General features: G+C 45.2%; 1 protein-coding gene across 5 annotated transcripts in view; it reads left to right on the top strand.

The window, feature by feature from the left end:
- Positions 1 to 2,408: 2,408 nt before the first annotated feature.
- The window catches only part of blacat1 (BLACAT1 overlapping LEMD1 locus), a 94,515-nt gene continuing 79,636 nt past the window's right edge, over positions 2,409 to 17,287 (top strand). For 2 of the 5 annotated variants that reach the window (XM_078420908.1, XM_078420911.1), the window contains exon 1: positions 2,409 to 2,540. The gene's annotated coding sequence lies outside the window, so the exon portion shown is untranslated. Of the gene's footprint in view, positions 2,598 to 2,750; positions 2,870 to 17,287 lie in introns of those variants that run through there. The other 3 variants (XM_078420912.1, XM_078420907.1, XM_078420910.1) reach the window with 3 other exon arrangements.

Consider the following 17,287-nt stretch of genomic DNA (forward strand, 5'->3'; position numbering starts at 1 on the left):
TTGCATGCATAGGACCATGTGTGTGTGTGTGGGGCCTTGAGCATGTGTTTAGTCATATGTTTCCACCTGTGTGTGGGGCCTTGTATGTATCTAGGGCTATATATATATGTGTGTCCTTGTATACATGTAGGCCCCTGCGTGTGCGTGTGTGTGTGCACATGGCCTTGTGTACATGTAGGGCCACGTATGTATGTTTGTGTGTATATCTTTGCGTGCATGTGTATCTTTGTGTGTGTGGCCTGGCACATATGTAGGGCCATGTATGAATATGTGTATATATGAATGAATCTTGGTGTGCATGCCCTGGTTTAAATGTAGGACTATGTATGTATATATGTATGTATGTAAGTGTAAGAAAATAATTGCAGATGCTGGTACAAATCAAAGGTATTTATTTCACAAAATGCTGGAGTAACTCAGCAGGTCAGGCAGCATCTCAGGGGAGAAGGAATGGGTGACGTTTCGGGCTGTATGTATGTATGATGTATGTATGTATGTATGTATGTATGTATGTATGTATGTATGTATGTATGTATGTATGTATGTATGTATGTATGTATGTATGTATGTATGTATGTATGTATGTATGTATGTATGTATGTATGTATGTATGTATGTGTGTATGTATGCATATGTATGTGTATGTGTGACTTGGCACATATGTAGTATAAGAAAATAACTGCAGATGCTGGTACAAATCGAAGGTATTTATTCACAAAATGCTGGAGTAACTCAGCGGGTCAGGCAGCATCTTAGGAGAGAAGGAATGGGCGACGTTTCGGGTCGAGACCCTTCTTCAGACTGATGTCATGCAGGTATGTGTGTGCATATATAGTTCTCTGCATGTGTAGGACTGTGTGTGTGTGTGTGTGTGTGTGTGTGTGTGTGTGTGTGTGTGTGTGTGTGTGTGTGTGTGTGTGTGTGTGTGTGTGTGTGTGTGTGTGTTATGTGTGTGTAGATTTGTATTTTCTATCAAAAACAAAATGTTGAACAAACTCACTGATGTTATGTCGAGACCCCAATCCTCCGACATCTCTTTACCTCTGCAGATGCTATTTGACCCATTGATCTCCTCCGGCAATGTGTTTTTTGGTCCAGATTCCAGCATCTGCAGGCTTTTGAGTCTCCTTTCTTTAGTTTAGTTTAGAGGTACAGTGTGGAAACAGGCCCTTCAGCCCATTGAGTCAGTGCCGACCAGCGATCCCCATGCATTAGTGCTATCCCACACACACACACTAGGGACAATTTTACCAAACACAATTAACCCACAAAAACCTGCACGCCTTTGGAATGTGGAAGGAAACCGAACGAAACCACGCGGTCACGGGGAGAACGAACAAACTCCGTAACCGACAGCACCTGTAGTCAGGATCGAACCCGGGTCTCTGGCGCTGTGAGGCAGCAGCTTTACCACCGTTTTGTATTTTGTATGCATGTGATAGTGGAAGAGATGTTCATGGATAAGGCCTTACCACAAGGAGGCAAGTTTGAAGAGACCAGTCTGAAGAAGGGTCTCGACACCTGTCCATGTTCTCCAGAGATGCTGCCTACTCCAGCATCTTGTGTCAATAGACAATAGACAATAGGTGCAGGAGGAGGCCATTCGGCCCTTCGAGCCAGCACCGCCATTCAATGTGATCATGGCTGATCATTCTCAATCAGTACCCCGTTCCTGCCTTCTCCCCATACCCCCTGACTCAGCTATCCTTAAGAGCTCTATCTAGCTCTCTCTTGAATGCATTCAGAGAATTGGCCTCCACTGCCTTCTGAGTATTGTGTATTGACCAGCATCTGCTGTTCTTCGTTTCTACCAGAGATGCTTTCTCTCTGTGACATTGTGATTAATTTATAACCCTGTTTTTTAAAGGAATATGCTTCTGTCTGTAATAACTCACAACCTTTTCTCCAGAGATGCTGCCTGACCCACTGAGTTACTCCAGCTTTTTGTGTCTGCCTTCGGTTTAAACCAGCATCTGCAGTTCGTCCCTCCACAAGGAAGCTAACCTGGTTTAAAACATGTTTGTCCTTTGGCTGAAATCCCCTCCCACTAGACTTGTTTTGGAAAGATAAGATACATTCGACCTTTCACAGGATGTGAAGGTTTATTAAACTTTTCGGGGGGATTGGGTTTCTTGTCATTGTTCTCCAGAACCAAGGAAAAGAACAGGTTCTGTAAGAACTGTGTGTGTGCACAGCATCAGCAGGTGAAGGCCACATCTCTCTCGCCCACCTTCTCCCTGTCTCCTCTGTAAGGGAGTGCCCAGTATACATTTCTCTCCCTGCTGGATGAGAGGGGAGGGGGGAGAGAGAGAGAGTCGTTGTAATAGAAAGATTCAGCCCTCGTCCCCTCCCCTTCTCCCCCCAATCTCTTCTCTCCCCCACCTCCCTTCCCTTCCCCTCCACCCCCCCACACCCAGACTGGCTGACACGCAATCGACGAGGTCTCTGTTTGTTTTATTCCCACTGTATTAACAACAAAGTGATGCGACTGAGGTAGATCACTGGATTTCTCTATCAACACCGTCTAAGAGGCAAGAAGAGTGAGTTGAGCTGGGTGCAAATTCCTAATGGGCATTGAATTCATCTGCAGCCCGGCGGTGAGCGGTTGTGATTTTGTTTACTGACTGAGGCTGTAAAAAGATTGATGTTTGTCAAGTGGATCTGGATCTTGTGCATTGATTGGGTGCCCAGTTCTTGGGCTGCCGTCTTGGCTTGTGTGTGTGTGTGTGTGTGTGTGTGTGTGTGTGATAGAGAGAGAGAGGGGGGGAGAGAGGGAGGGAGGGAAGGAAGCGGTCATTTAAAGTGGAGCTGCAGAAGCAGAGCTGGTGTTCAGCAAATCGACCACAAGCCAGACCCGGGTACACGAGCGGTGAGTGGGCACCTCGCATACACACAGCTTGGGGGGATAGTCAGAGGGAGGGAGGGGAGAGAGGGAGGGAGGGGAGAGAGGGAGGGAGGGGAGAGAGGGAGAGAGACAGACAGAGAGATGGAGAGACAGACAGAGAGAGAGAGAGAGAGAGAGGAGACAGAGATTGTGTGTGTTTGTGTGAGAGAGAGAGAGAGAGAGAGAGAGAGAGAGAGAGAGTGTGTGAGAGAGGAAGAGAGGGAGACAGTGAGAGAGAGGAGAGACAGAGATTGTGTGTGTGTGAGAGAGAGAGAGAGAGAGAGAGAGAGAGAGAGAGTGTGTGTGAGAGGAAGAGAGGGAGACAGAGAGAGAGGAGAGACAGATTGTGTGTGTGAGAGAGACAGAGAGACAGTGTGTGTGAGAGAGGAAGAGAGGGAGACAGAGAGAGAGAGAGAGAGAGAGGAGAGACAGTGAGAGAGAGGAGAGACAGATTGTGTGTGTGTGAGAGAGAGAGAGAGAGAGAGAGAGAGTGTGTGTGAGAGAGGAAGAGAGGGAGACAGAGAGAGAGGAGAGACAGATTGTGTGTGTGAGAGAGACAGTGTGTGTGAGAGAGGAAGAGAGGGAGACAGAGAGAGAGAGAGAGAGAGAGAGACAGTGAGAGAGAGAGGGGGAGAGACAGTGAGAGAGAGAGGGGGAGAGACAGTGAGAGAGAGAGAGAGGGGGAGACAGTGAGAGAGAGAGAGAGGGGAGACAGTGAGAGAGAGAGAGAGAGAGAGAGAGAGAGGGGGAGACAGTGAGAGAGAGAGAGAGAGAGAGAGAGAGAGAGAGAGAGGAGAGAAAGGGGAGCTCAGGCTCGGCACAAACATACGGAGGAGGGGAAAAAATGTACAGTAAACAAAATGCTGTGGGAGGGAGAAGTATTCTGTGCGTGTAAATATTGTATCAAAAATGCTTTGTTTTGCCCCTGACGCGCAGGTTAATTTTAATTCTGGATGTCCTTATAATGCACATCCAGTTGGTTTTCTGTGTGTTATCTATCTGCGCGTTTCGCCTCGAGTATGTAATTTTTTTTAAATTGGTTGATTGTAAACATAAAACGCCCAGGTCTGTATCTTTGTTACAAATATATATATATATATATATATATATATTATCAGCTCAGCGTTGCTCCGGTTCCCCACAAGGTTCAGATCACTTAAGAGGTCGGTATTTATTTTTGTTGTTGTTGTTGTTGTCATTTATTGTTGAACATTTTCTTGTTTCTTGTCCCATTTGACATATTATTCCAGCGTTGTCGCTTTGGATACGAGGGCACCTGTTTTGCTACATGCAACATCTTGGGGGGGGGGGGGGGGGGGGGGTGGTTAAGTGATGTAAACACTGTAGAGAGACAAAGGTTCACTAAAAATGTCCAGGAATTATTCCCCCCTCCAAATGATACATTTATTTCACCCCAAAGTAATAATCGAATAATTGTTTCACCCCAAAGTAATATATTATAATGTAAAGGGCAACCCAAGAAGGGCAACCCAAGAAGGGTCTCGACCCCCCCAAAAACATCACCCATCTCCTCTCTCCAGAGATGCTGCCTGTCCCGCTGAGTTACTCCAGCTTTTTGTGTCTATCTTCAGTTTACACCAGCATCTGCAGTTCCTTCCTACTCCGAGCATCTTATTTCTCCGCCTGCTTCCACATACGCGAGCGAACATTAGTATTGAGCAGAGGGAGCTTGAATAAAGACTTCTCTAACTTCAAGTAACCCTTGCTTTCCTTCTCTATCAATCCCTCCCCTTCTTCAGTCTGAAGAAGGGTCTCGACCCGAAACGTCACCCATTCCTTCTCTCCTGAGATGCTGCCTGACCTGCTGAGTTACTCCAGCATTTTGTGAATAAATACATTCGATTTGTGCCAGCATCTGCAGTTATTTTCTTATACTATATATATATCCCTCCCCTTCCCAGTTCTCCGACCAGTCCTACTGTCTCCGACTACGTTTTATCTCTGTTTGCTTTGTTGTTAGATTCTCCCAGCTAAACATGATCTATTCTACAGTTTCCTTGATCTCCATTCCCTTTGTCCTATTTTCACACCCTACACCTCCTTATCTATGTACCTCCCTCTTCCCCTTAACATCAGTCTGGAGAAGGGTCTCGACCCGAAACGTCACCCACTCCTTCTCTCCAGAGATGCTGCCTGTCCCGCTGAGTTACTCCAGCATTTTGTGTCTACCTTCAGTTTTAAAACCAGCATCTGCAGTTCCTTCCTGCACACCTTGTATTTACCTGATATCGGCCCTTGGAATTTCACGAGTTGTTTCATGTGCTGAGCGTCAAAACAAAGATGCGGCGTTTCTCTGATGTGTGTCGACCTGGGGCTGAAGTTAGGGTTAATTCTGAAAACTTGGCTGCAAGTTCGCCAAGTGTCAGTCTGCCATGGATCACCAGAATTGATTCATTTCATTTCACATCCAGAACGATGTGGGACTTCAGTACAGATGGGCACAACATATTTGGGCAACTGGGACATATAATTACCCCCACTATTCCTGCTTTTACTGTCATCCTGTTGAGTTCCTCTGTCTCTACGTGAGGGAAAGAACTGCAGACGCCGAAGCCAGGCACAAAATGCCTGAGTAACTCAGCGGGACAGGCAGCATAATAATACCACAGGCACAATTTACAATGGAAAACTAGCAAAGCTAAACATGGAAACAATGAAATGCCAGATAAGCTCGGCGAGTCAGGCCACTGGAGAGAGTTTTCCACCTGAGACTTTAACTGCTTCTCTTTCCCCGGATGCTGCCTGACCTGCTGAGTTCTTCCAGCATTTTCTGGTTTTATTTCAGATTTCAATCATCTGCATATTTTAATTTACAGTGGCAAAGCTAGTTTGGATCATTGTGTGAATAAGCCAAATCTTTTAGTTCGAACCCCTCATAGGTTCTAGGGGCGGAATTAGGCCATTCGGCCCTACAAGTCTATTCCACCATTCAATCATGGCTGATCCTTCTTAACCCCATTCTCCTGCCTTCACCCCATAACCCGACATCCATACTAATCAAGAATCTGTTCATCTCCGCCTTAAAAATACCCATTGACTTGGCCTCCACAGCTACCTGTGGCAATGAATTCCACAGATGCACCACCCTCTGATTAAAGAAATTCCACCTCATCTCCTTTTTAAAGGTACATCCTTTGATTCTGAGGCTGTCGTCTCTGGTCCTAGACTCTCCCACTGGTGAAAACATCCACTCTGCCCTCTTGTCCTCGATCATGCTTTTACATTGCCATTGTCAGCAAGGTAACAGGTTCCTCCCATTTAAAAAAAAAAAGATAATTCTCAGTCATTGTTGGAGGATCAATTTGTTTGTAGGTCCTCAGAGTGGTTTCACCATCTGTTGGGAGACATACTGCAGACGTATACAGGCCTCCTGAGGGGGTATAGAGATAGGAGGCTGTAAGGGACACATGCCTTTGTTGAAGCGCAGGCTTCTGTCAGGTGGAGAGTCATAGAGAGAGTCATGCAGCATAGAAACGGGCCCTTTGGCCCAACTTGCCCACATCGACCAAGGTGGCCCACCTTCACTAGTCCCACCTGCTGCCATCTGCCCCCAATATCCCTCGAAACCTTTCCTGCCCATCCACTTGTACCAATGTCCTTTAAATGTTGGTTATAGTCAATGCCTCAACTACCTCCTCTGGCAGCTCGCCCCATACACCCACCACCCACTGTGTGAAAATGTTTGCCCCTCAGGCTTACCCCTTTCAAGTTAAACCTATGTCCTCTGGTTTTTCAATCCCCTACTCCACAGAGGTAAAGACTCTGTTCCTATACAATTCTCATGGATTTCAGGCCTCAGAAAGAGATTCAAAGAACTGACAGGTATTACAGGAGACAAATGGACTCATCCCTAAACTGTAGTTATCTCTCGACACCAGATCCAAATGGCAGCTTTATGAGCCTTCGGGCATTGAAGCCTAATTTCCCTTGTAAATCATGACATCCAAGGGCTCTCCCTTGAACCGATGCAGAACATAGAGTGCCATCCACTATTTTGTACTGATGGTTGATAAGATTCTCCACTGACAGGCGTATATGGGGAAAGTTAAGCTTTTACATTTAGACAATAGACAATAGGTGCAGGAGGAGGCCATTCGGCCCTTCGAGCCAGCACCGCCATTCAATGTGATCATGGCTGATCATTCTCAATCAGTACCCCGTTCCTGCCTTCTCCCCATACCCCCTGACTCCGCTATCCTTAAGAGCTCTATCCAGCTCTCTCTTGAATGCATTCAGAGAATTGGCCTCCACTGCCTTCTGAGGCAGAGAGTTCCACAGATTCACAACTCTCTGACTGAAAAAGTTTCTCCTCATCTCAGTTCTAAATGGCCTACCCCTTATTCTTAAACTGTGGCCCCTTGTTCCGGACTCCCCCAACATTGGGAACATGTTTCCTGCCTCTAACGTGTCCAACCCCTTAATAATCTTATACGTTTCGATAAGATTTCCTCTCATCCTTCTAAATTCCAGTGTGTACAAGCGTAGCCGCTCCAGCCTTTCAACATACGACAGTCCCGCCATTCCGGGAATTAACCTAGTAAACCTACGCTGCACGCCCTCAATAGCAAGAATAGTAAAATTTGGAACATTCAGTCAGGGGGCAGGTGGTGGATGGGGTCTGATCTCCCCCTTAACTTCAAGGTGCTTCACCCAACATGCAGCCTGAATGAGAATGAGATCCCGGGCTTATTGTTTTCCTGATCCAAAGCGCCTGAGATCAATAGCATCTCCTCCCACTTAGCACGAAGCTGGGATTAGCTGCTTCGACGCAGATTGGCAATGAGGCAAGCCTGATTTCTCATGGTCTCAGGCAAACTCCGTCGAGAAGAATTGTTGACCTTCCCTCCCTTAATCCAAAATATAATTTAGTTGAGCCCCATCGAGAGAATGAACTATTTCTCTTACTTTTGATATCGTTAGTGAAAGTCATAAATGGAGATTAAAATGGACATTTGAGGGAAATCTTTTTTTAAACAACACAATTTAAAATGTAACATATATGTATTTTGGGATCAAGGCTGTTAAAATGTATTAATCCTAAATACATCTGTTAAATCTTAATATACATTTTTTTTTAAACGATATAATAAAAAGAACTAATAGAAAATTTAATTAAAATATATAATAGAAAAAAGATTGAATAAAAAGATATTTTAAAAGATTTAATAGTAAACAACAGCATTTAATGGAGTCCAAACATTTTGTGTAACTGCAAAATGTCTCTTGCTTTAAAATCTCAGTATAAATCTCTTCATCAAATGTAGAAATATGAATAAAAGGAAGGTACATAAAGGCTTTACATATTTTGAACTGGAATGCCAAGCTGTTCAGTGCATTTCTGTTTTGCTTTTTGAATGGGAGATGAACATAATGTTTGTGTGTGTAAGACTGGGAAGAGAACAAAGGGACACAATGCCTCCTATTGCTGTCTCTTCTTGCTCTCTGTGCTGGGGAGGTGTTGCGATTTGTGCACGCAAACCAGATGGATCCACTGCGAGATTTGGGTCGCAATCAAGGAAATTGTTATCAAGGGAGAAAAAAAATAAAAAATCTCTTATCAGCTGAAACACAACAAGAGCCTTCAATAGTAAAGATAAGACTGTTTTTCTAATTTTGTGTATTTACAAAAGGTAAGCAAAAGGTAACCAAGTCTTGGTTTTGGATAATGAAAGCTGGAAGTGAATTCAACCCATTGTGACTGACCGGCACTGGTCACTGATTAAGTGAGCCCTGTCAACTGACCTCAGTCAGGCGAACGACAACAGAGACAGCAGAAGCAGAAGCAGCTTCATAACTTCTGCTGCCTCAAACGCAAGAAGAAGAGATTTAGGCAATGTATGTTTAGGGTTGTAATCATGTATTGTATTTCCGCTGACTGGTTAGCACGCGACAAAAGCTTTTCACTGTACCTCGGTACACGTGACACTAAACTAAACTGAAGATTTAAAACCTGCCATTCTTACCACTTCTGGCTTGGATCGAAGGTATTTATTCACAAAATGCTGGAGTAACTCAGCAGGTCAGGCAGTATCTCGGGAGAGAAGGAATGGGTGACGTTTCGGGTCGAGACCCTTCCTCAGACTGAAGAAGGGTCTCGACCCGAAACGTCACCCATTCCTTCTCTCCCGAGATGCTGCCTGACCTGCTGGGTTACTCCAGCATTTTGTGAATAAATACCTTCGATTTGTACCAGCATCTGCAGTTATTGTCTTATACTTCTGGCTTGGATGTGAGTCAAGTGACATCAACACAGTGGCACAGCTGGCACAGCTGCTGCCTCACAGCGCCAGAGACCCAGGTTCGATCCTGACCTTGGGTGCTGTCTGTGTGTGGAGTTTGTACGTTCTCTCTGTGACCACGTGGGTTTTGTCCGGGGTGCTCCGGTTTCCTCCCACAGGCCAAAGACGTACGGCTTCGGTAAAATTGTAAATTGTCCCTTGTGTGTAGGATAGTGATAGTGCATGGGGTGATCACTGGTCGGGGGGGACTCGGTAGGCCGAAGGCCTGGTTTCCACACGGCACCTCTTAAGAAAGGTCCAAACACAAATATTCGAAAGTCATGAAAGTATCTGAATTCTGGCCAGATTGGTGTTGTTTCATCTTCAGGACAGCTTGTTGCAGTTGTATTTTAACATGAAGCAGGTTTTTAAGATACTAGGGCGACAATCCTTGAGGGGGCCTCTATCACAACAGACAAAGCTACTGCAAAGACAAGACTAACATATGCTAGTGAGGACTGAGCAAGATAGTGAACTCTTATTGTTTTAAGCTGTTTGATAGACTGCATGGCAAAATTATGCCCTCAATACATTCACAACCATGTCACTGGTTTTGTTCGTCGTCTCAAAGTTGCTGCCATTGAATATACATTGAAGCGCAGCCTCGGCGATCGCTTCGTTCATCACCTGCGCTTGGTCCGCATTGACCAACCTGATCTCCCGGTGGCCGAGCACTTCAACTCCCCCTCCCATTCCCAGTCTGACCTTTCTGTCATGGGCCTCCTCCAGTGCCATAGTGAGGCCCACCGGAAATTGGAGGAACAGCACCTCATATTTCGCCTGGGCAGCTTGCAGCCCAGTGGTATGAACATCGACTTCTCCAACTTTAGATAGTTCCTCTGTCCCTCTCTTCTACCCCCCCTCCCCTTCCCAGATCTCCCTCTATCTTTCTGTCTCCACCTATATCCTTCCTTTGTCCCGCCCCCCTGACATCAGTCTGAAGAAGGGTCTCGACCCGAAACGTCACCCATTACTTCTCTCCTGAGATGCTGCCTGACCTGCTGAGTTACTCCAGCATTTTGTGAATAAATACCTTCGATTTGTACCAGCATCTGCAGTTCTTTTCTTATACTACTTGAATATACATGTGATCTCTCTGTCTGTGTTACAAGGTAGATAGACACAAAAAACTGGAGTAACTCAGCAGGACAGGCAGCATCTCTGGAGAGAAGGAATGGGTGACGTTTCGGGTCGAGACTCTTCTTCTGACGGAGAGTCAGGGGAGAGGGAGTCTAGAGACATGGAAGGGTAAGGTGTGAAGACGACAGATCAAAGCAGACGGTGGTAAGGAGATGTAAAATGGTTCATTGTTAGCTGAGGGAGAGGAGACAAGGAGGCGTGCAATCAGCAAAATGAATCCGAAAGCCAGTGATTGCAAGTGACAGCGTTTTACAAGGTTGATTTCCCAAGGTATAGATACTTGTTCAACAGTTCAATGGCACTTTACCAACATGAATGCACTGCCCTAGTAAAATTATTACTGCATAGATCACACATTCGCAAGTCGCAATATTTTAATAATAATAATAATAATACATTTTATTTATATAGCGCTTTTCATATACTCAAAGACGCTTTACAGAGATTTTGAGAACATAGGGAAATTAATAAATAGATAAATAAGTAAATAAATAAATGAACAGAGAAAGGAGACAGTAGGTGAGGTGACCTTCAGTGGTTGAAGGCAGTACTGAACAGGTGAGACTTCAGCGATGTTATGAATGTGGTGAGTGTGGGGGAGTCTCTAACGGTTTGGAGTAATGAGTTCCATAGGGTGGGAGCAGCGATGGAGAAAGCCCTGTCCCCCCAGGATCTGAGTTTAGTCCGGATGTGGGGGGATAGGAGATTGGCAGCGGCAGAGCGGAGGGTGCAGGTGGGAGTGTGCCTGTGGAGGAGGTCGGTCAGGTAGGATGGGGCCAGGTTATGGAGGGCTTTGTAGGTTATGAGGAGGATTTTGTACTGGATTCTCTGGGGGATGGGGAGCCAGTGGAGTTTATAAAGGACGGGGGTGATATGGTCACGGATCGAGGTGTGTGTGAGTAGACGGGCAGCGGAGTTTTGAATGTATTGAAGTTTATTGATGATTTTTGAGGGTGCGCCATAGAGGAGGCTGTTGCAGGGGGATTTTGGCGCCATTTACAACGAGTCCAAAGTCCGGTCCACACCTCGATGTACTGGAGAGGCCCCCGATCCAGGTGAGCCACAGTCTGCTGCAGTATAGATCTGAACGTGGCTTAGTGCTTCAACTGGGGAAGATGTGTTCTTATGTCCTGATGGCTGAGATGGGGAAATAAGGCTTATTGATACATCAGCAGCACAACTAATTGAGACAAGCAGTATCTGATCCATGCAGATTCAAACTTTTACTGGCTTCACAGTCAAATATTAAAGAATCACAGTCAATTCCTTGGATAGGTACACGTAAATGCAGGGAATGGAGGGATATGGATCACATACAAACAGCTTACAACCCAATGGTATGAATATTGACTTCTCTAACTTCAAGTAATCCTTGCGTTCCCTCTCTCCCCATCCCTCCCCCATCCAAGTTCTCCGACCAGTCTGACTGTCCTCCTGATCAAATCTTACATTGTCACCTTCCCCTCAGCTAACAATGATCTAGTCCACATCATCCTTGAGCTACATCCCCTTTGATCTGTCGTTTTCACACCTTACCCTTCCATATCTCTAGTCTCTCTCTCTCTCACCCGACTCTCAGTCTGAAGAAGGGTCTCGATCCGATACAGCACCCATTCCTTCTGCCTGTCCCGCTGAGTTACTCCAGCATTTGGTGTCTATCTTCGAGATTAATTTAACGGCATCGTCTTCAGTCAGATATTGTGGGCAGAAGGCGATATTGTTCCATGTTCTGTGTTCTGCTCTATCAAACAAAGATGTTCGAAGCAAAACTGAGCTCAATGCAGGTTGAACACACAACCTTGGAGCAGGCTGCTCCAAAAAAACATGCATATCCCACTTTGTCATGAAATGTGCCTAACACCCATCTTCTCCTAATGCAAGCTTCAGTCTGATGTCGCCATCTCAGGAGACTAATTATATCTCTAGAATATCAAGTGAGATTTATACCCTACATTATACATCCTTCATAATTCCTTAATTTGCTCATTCCATGGTTTCAGATCTCATAAGGCTTTAGAATTTGAAAACTTTCTCTCTTGAACAAAGGAACAATCATGGGCCATTCAGCCATTTGAACATATTTCCACGATTCGATTAGATCATGGTTGATCTGTGATCTAAGTCCATAATCTTTTACCACCCTATCTCTTAAAATTTTTATTTAACAAAAATCTATTTGTTATGCAGTGTCATAGTCATACAGCATGGAAACAGGTCCTTCAGCCCAACTTGCCTATGCCGACCAACATTCCCCATCTCCATTAGTCCCCCTGCCCAGATCCCTCTAAACTTATCCTATCCTATCCTTGTACCTGTCCAAATGTTTTTTAAACGCTGTGATTGTACCTGCCTCCCCAGCAGCTCGTTCCATATACCTACCACTCTTTGTGTGAGAACATTTGCCCCTCAGGTGTAATAAGGTATTAAATCTTTCCCCTCTCACCTTAAACCTATGTCCTCCTGATTCCTTTTGGTATCAGTACAGAGAAAAAAAAACATCTCTGTCTGAGATGGGTGCATCTATATTTTTAAACAGTGTCAGTTCTACATTCTCCCACAAGAGGAAACATCCTTTAATAGACACAAAATGTTGGAGTAACTCAGCGGGACAGGCAGCATCCCTGGAGAGAAGGAATGGGTGACGTTTCGGGTCGAGACCCTTCTTCAGACGGGGAAGAGGGAGATTAGAGGTATGGTAGGGTAAGCTGTGAAAATGAGAGATCAAAGGGGACGAAAACCCTTTTTTCATCTACGCTGTCGAGCACTCTGGATCTTATCTGCTTCATTTACTGCATATCACCATTCCAAGTTCTATGCTCCTTTTATCTGCTCAGCCTGGCCAATCTTTTATCACGAGATAATTCGCTCACTCCAGACATTAGCCTCGTAAACCTTCTCTTAACAGCTTCCCAAAATATTTACATCCTCAAGTAATAAAACTAATAGTATACACAATACCACTGATGTGGTTTCATCAGTATGCTGCATAGCTGAGGCATAAAATTCCTAGTTTTGCATTCAATTCCCCTTGCAATAAGCAATAACATTCTGTTGACTGTCTCAGTGACTGGATGGGCGGCACAGTGGTGTAGCGGTTGAGTGCCAGAGACCAGGGTTCGATCCTGACCATGGGCGCTGTCTGTCCTCCCTGTGACCGAGTGGGTTTTCTCCAGAAGCTCCAATGTCCTCCCACACTCCAAAGAAGTACAGGTTTGTAGGTTAATTGGCTTCTGTAAAACTACAAAATTGTCCCTGGTGTGTAGGATAGCGTTAATGTACCGCTGGTCGGCGCCGACTTGGTTGGTCAAAGTGCCTCTTTCCACACTGTATCTCTAAAGTCTAAAATCTAAAGTATTCACATATTGTCTTTATGCAATACATGCATTGGGATAGCCATATCCCTTTGTATCCCAGAGCTCTGCTATTTCTTACCATTTAGATAACGTGCTTTTTTTTTCACTGCCATATTGGAACAGTTCACATTTCCTCGCCTTACACTCCGTTTGCCATATCGATGCTCGCTCGCCTAACCTATCCATATCCCCCCTACCCCCTCCCTTACTTTTGCATCATCAGCAAACATAGCAACCAAGTCATATTGTAAATTACCGCACCTGGAGTACTATGTGCAGTTTTGGTCTCCAAATTTCAGGAAGGATATTCTTGCTATTGAGGGCGTGCAGCGTAGGTTTACTAGGTTAATTCCCGGAATGGCGGGACTGTCGTATGTTGAAAGACTGGATCGACTAGGCTTGTATACACTGGAATTTAGAAGGATGAGAGGAGATCTTATCGAAACGTATAAGATTATTAAGGGGTTGGACACGTTAGAGGCAGGAAACATGTTCCCAATGTTGGGGGAGTCCAGAACAAGGGGCCACAGTTTAAGAATAAGGGGTAGGCCATTTAGAACTGAGATGAGGAAAAACATTTTCAGTCAGAGAGTTGTAAATCTGTGGAATTCTCTGCTTCAGAAGGCAGTGGAGGCCAATTCTCTGAATGTATTCAAGAGAGAGCTAGATAGAGCTCTTAAGGATAGGGGGTATGGGGAGAAGGCAGGAACAGGGTACTGATTGAGAATGATCAGCCATGATCACATTGAATGGCGGTGCGTACAGGCTCGAAGGGCCGAATGGCCTCCTCCTGCACCTATTGTCTATTGTCTATATTGTAAAAAGATGAAACCCTAACGCTGATTTCTGTAGTGGGTTTTGTAATATCTGCAGCTAAATTCAGTTTCATTTATTAAGGTTAAAAAGAAAAAAAGATGTTTCCACTGGTGGGAGAGTATAGGACTAGACTCTGTGGAATTCCTTGCCACAGAAGGCTGTGGAGGCCATCAATTAATACTCTTAAGGCAGAGATGGATAGATTCTTGATTAGTACGGGTATCAGGGTTATGGGGAGAAGGCAGGAGAAAGGGGTTAGGAGGGAGAGATAGGTCAGCCATGATTGAATGGGCCGAATGGCCTAATTTTTCTCCTATAACATGACCTTATGACCACACACACACACACGAGGAAAACTATATTACGCAATCTGACTTCAGTGAGGCATAATAGTAAGTATGCTGAAAGGCTGGGACTATGTGTCCACATAAAGCACAAGAGACACCTGGTAGTTTTATGTTTAGGAAGGAACTGCAGATGCTGGTTTAAAGCGAAGATAGACACAAAATGCTGGAGTAACTCAGAGGGACAGACAGCATCTCTGGAGAGAAGGAATAGACGACGTTTCGGGTCAAGACCCTTTTTCAGACTGAGAGTCAGGGGAAAGGGAAAATGAGAGATATAGATGGTGATATAGAGAGATATTGAGCAAATGAATGAAAGATATGCAAAAAAAGTGACGATGATAAGGGAAACAGGCCATTCTTTCCCTGTGGGCTAGGTGAAAACCAGTTACAGACAATGAGACTCTGCAAGACAACTTTGAAACTGGTACAACGACTTGGGCAGGGGAGGGACGTAGAGGGAGGGGATTCAAGGGTTACTTGAAGTTGGAGAAATCAATGTTCAAACCGCTGGGTTGTAAGCTGCCCAAGCGAAATATGAGGTGCTGTTCCTCCAATTTGCTTTTGGCTTCACTCTGACAGTGGAGGAGGCCCAGGACAGGAACGTCAGTGAGGGAATGGGAGTGGGGGAGATAAATGGGTTTGGCAACCGGGAGTTTTACGAACTCTTGTCCTTTGAGGATTCTACCCTCAGTATGTGTCCGGTCTGCTTTGTAAATCCATGGTGACTGGACTGTCATCACTGGTGGTGGTAGCGTAGCAACTTAGGGTGATGGATTGTGGGCAGAAATGTTGCTATGGCATTAAAACACAAATGTGCTCTGTGGACCCAGAGGCAACAGTGGGAATTAATGAAATGTGCCAAAAGTCTAGTGCAGGGCAATTGCACACTGACCTCTGAGAATTATGTACAAATTAACCCCACACATAAGGGATGAAAGTCTGTGTGAGTTCAATTTGTACATAATTCTTTTCTGTAATGAGAGATTCGAGACATGCTCGATGCCTTTTCGGATCCGGGGGTGTGTGCATTTTGATAGCCTCCTGCCTGGAAATAGTGAGCAGTTTCTCCTCTCTGATGTTAGACCTCGGGCTAAGTGCATTTCATTGCCCTTTCATCTCAGGGTCTGGCTCGGAATATCGCAAACGGCTGGAATGAGGCTTTCAGGGCAATTGGCATAATGAGTTTCATAAGCCTTTCTGAACGTACAACCCACACACTGCGAAATTTCCTTTGAATCTTCTCCTAAATTACTCCTGTCTTTTTAAACATACAGTAAAAACGGGGCATTTTGCACATTGTTTCCATGCAGTTTAATGAAAGAACCGACTGTACATTTCTATGTCATTGGTTTTATCCGACAGCTCTGCACTTATTTTCAAAGGTATACCCATTGCCTTTTAAGGTTCATATTCCTTTTAAGAATTATGGTGCATCTTTCACACAAAGGATATACGGACCCAGTTACCAGAGGAGGTAGTTGAGGCTGATGCTGTGACAGCATTTAAAAGGCATTTGGACTGGTACATGGATAGGGCCACAGTTTAAGAATAAGGGGTAGGCTATTTAGAACTGAGATGAGGAAAAACTTTTTCAGTCAGAGAGTTGTGAATCTGTGGAATTCTCTGCCTCAGAAGGCAGTGGAGGCCAATTCTCTGAATGCTTTCGAGAGAGAGCTGGATAGCGGAGTCAGGGGGTATGGGGAGATGGCAGGAACGGGGTACTGATTGAGAATGATCAGCCATGATCACATTGAATGGCGGTGCTGGCTCGAAGGGCCGAATGGCCTCCTCCTGCACCTATTGTCTATTGTCTATTGAAAGGTTTGGAAGGATATGAGGCAAACGTAGGGAGGTGGGACTAGTGTAAATGGAGCATCTTTGTTGGTGTGGGCAAATTGGGCTGAAGGGTATATCCATGCTGTAGGACTCTGTGATTCAATCTTGTTTTTAGTTCAGAGATTTAGCGTGGAAACAGGCCATTCAGCCCACCGAGTCCATGCAGACCAGCGGTCCTCGCACACACCATCCTACACACACTAGGAACATTTTCCAATTATACCGAGCCTACAAACCTGTATGTCTTTGGAGTGTGGGAGGAAATCGGGGCACCCAGAGTAAAACCCACGCGGTCGCGGGGAGAACGTGCAAACTCCGTACAGACAATCAACCGTAGTCAGGAATGAACCCGGGTCTCTGGTGCTGTAGGGCAGCAACTCTACCGCTGCACCGCCTTTGAAGTTTTCTTGAGTAGAAGCACTGACACCTTGGAGAGGTACACTTACTGGGGACCATCCTGGAACCTCTTTGGTAACTGTTACTTTCTCCTCCACACCCCCTCTTTCTCCCCCCACCCCCGAACTATCTTTAATTGGACCTTTCAGGACTTTACCTTGCACTAAACGTTATTTATTTTAATAGACAATAGACAATAGGTGCAGGAGGAGGCCA

This window comes from Rhinoraja longicauda, chromosome 24 (genome assembly GCF_053455715.1).
Source record: "Rhinoraja longicauda isolate Sanriku21f chromosome 24, sRhiLon1.1, whole genome shotgun sequence".
NCBI classification, from domain to species: Eukaryota; Metazoa; Chordata; class Chondrichthyes; order Rajiformes; family Arhynchobatidae; genus Rhinoraja; species Rhinoraja longicauda.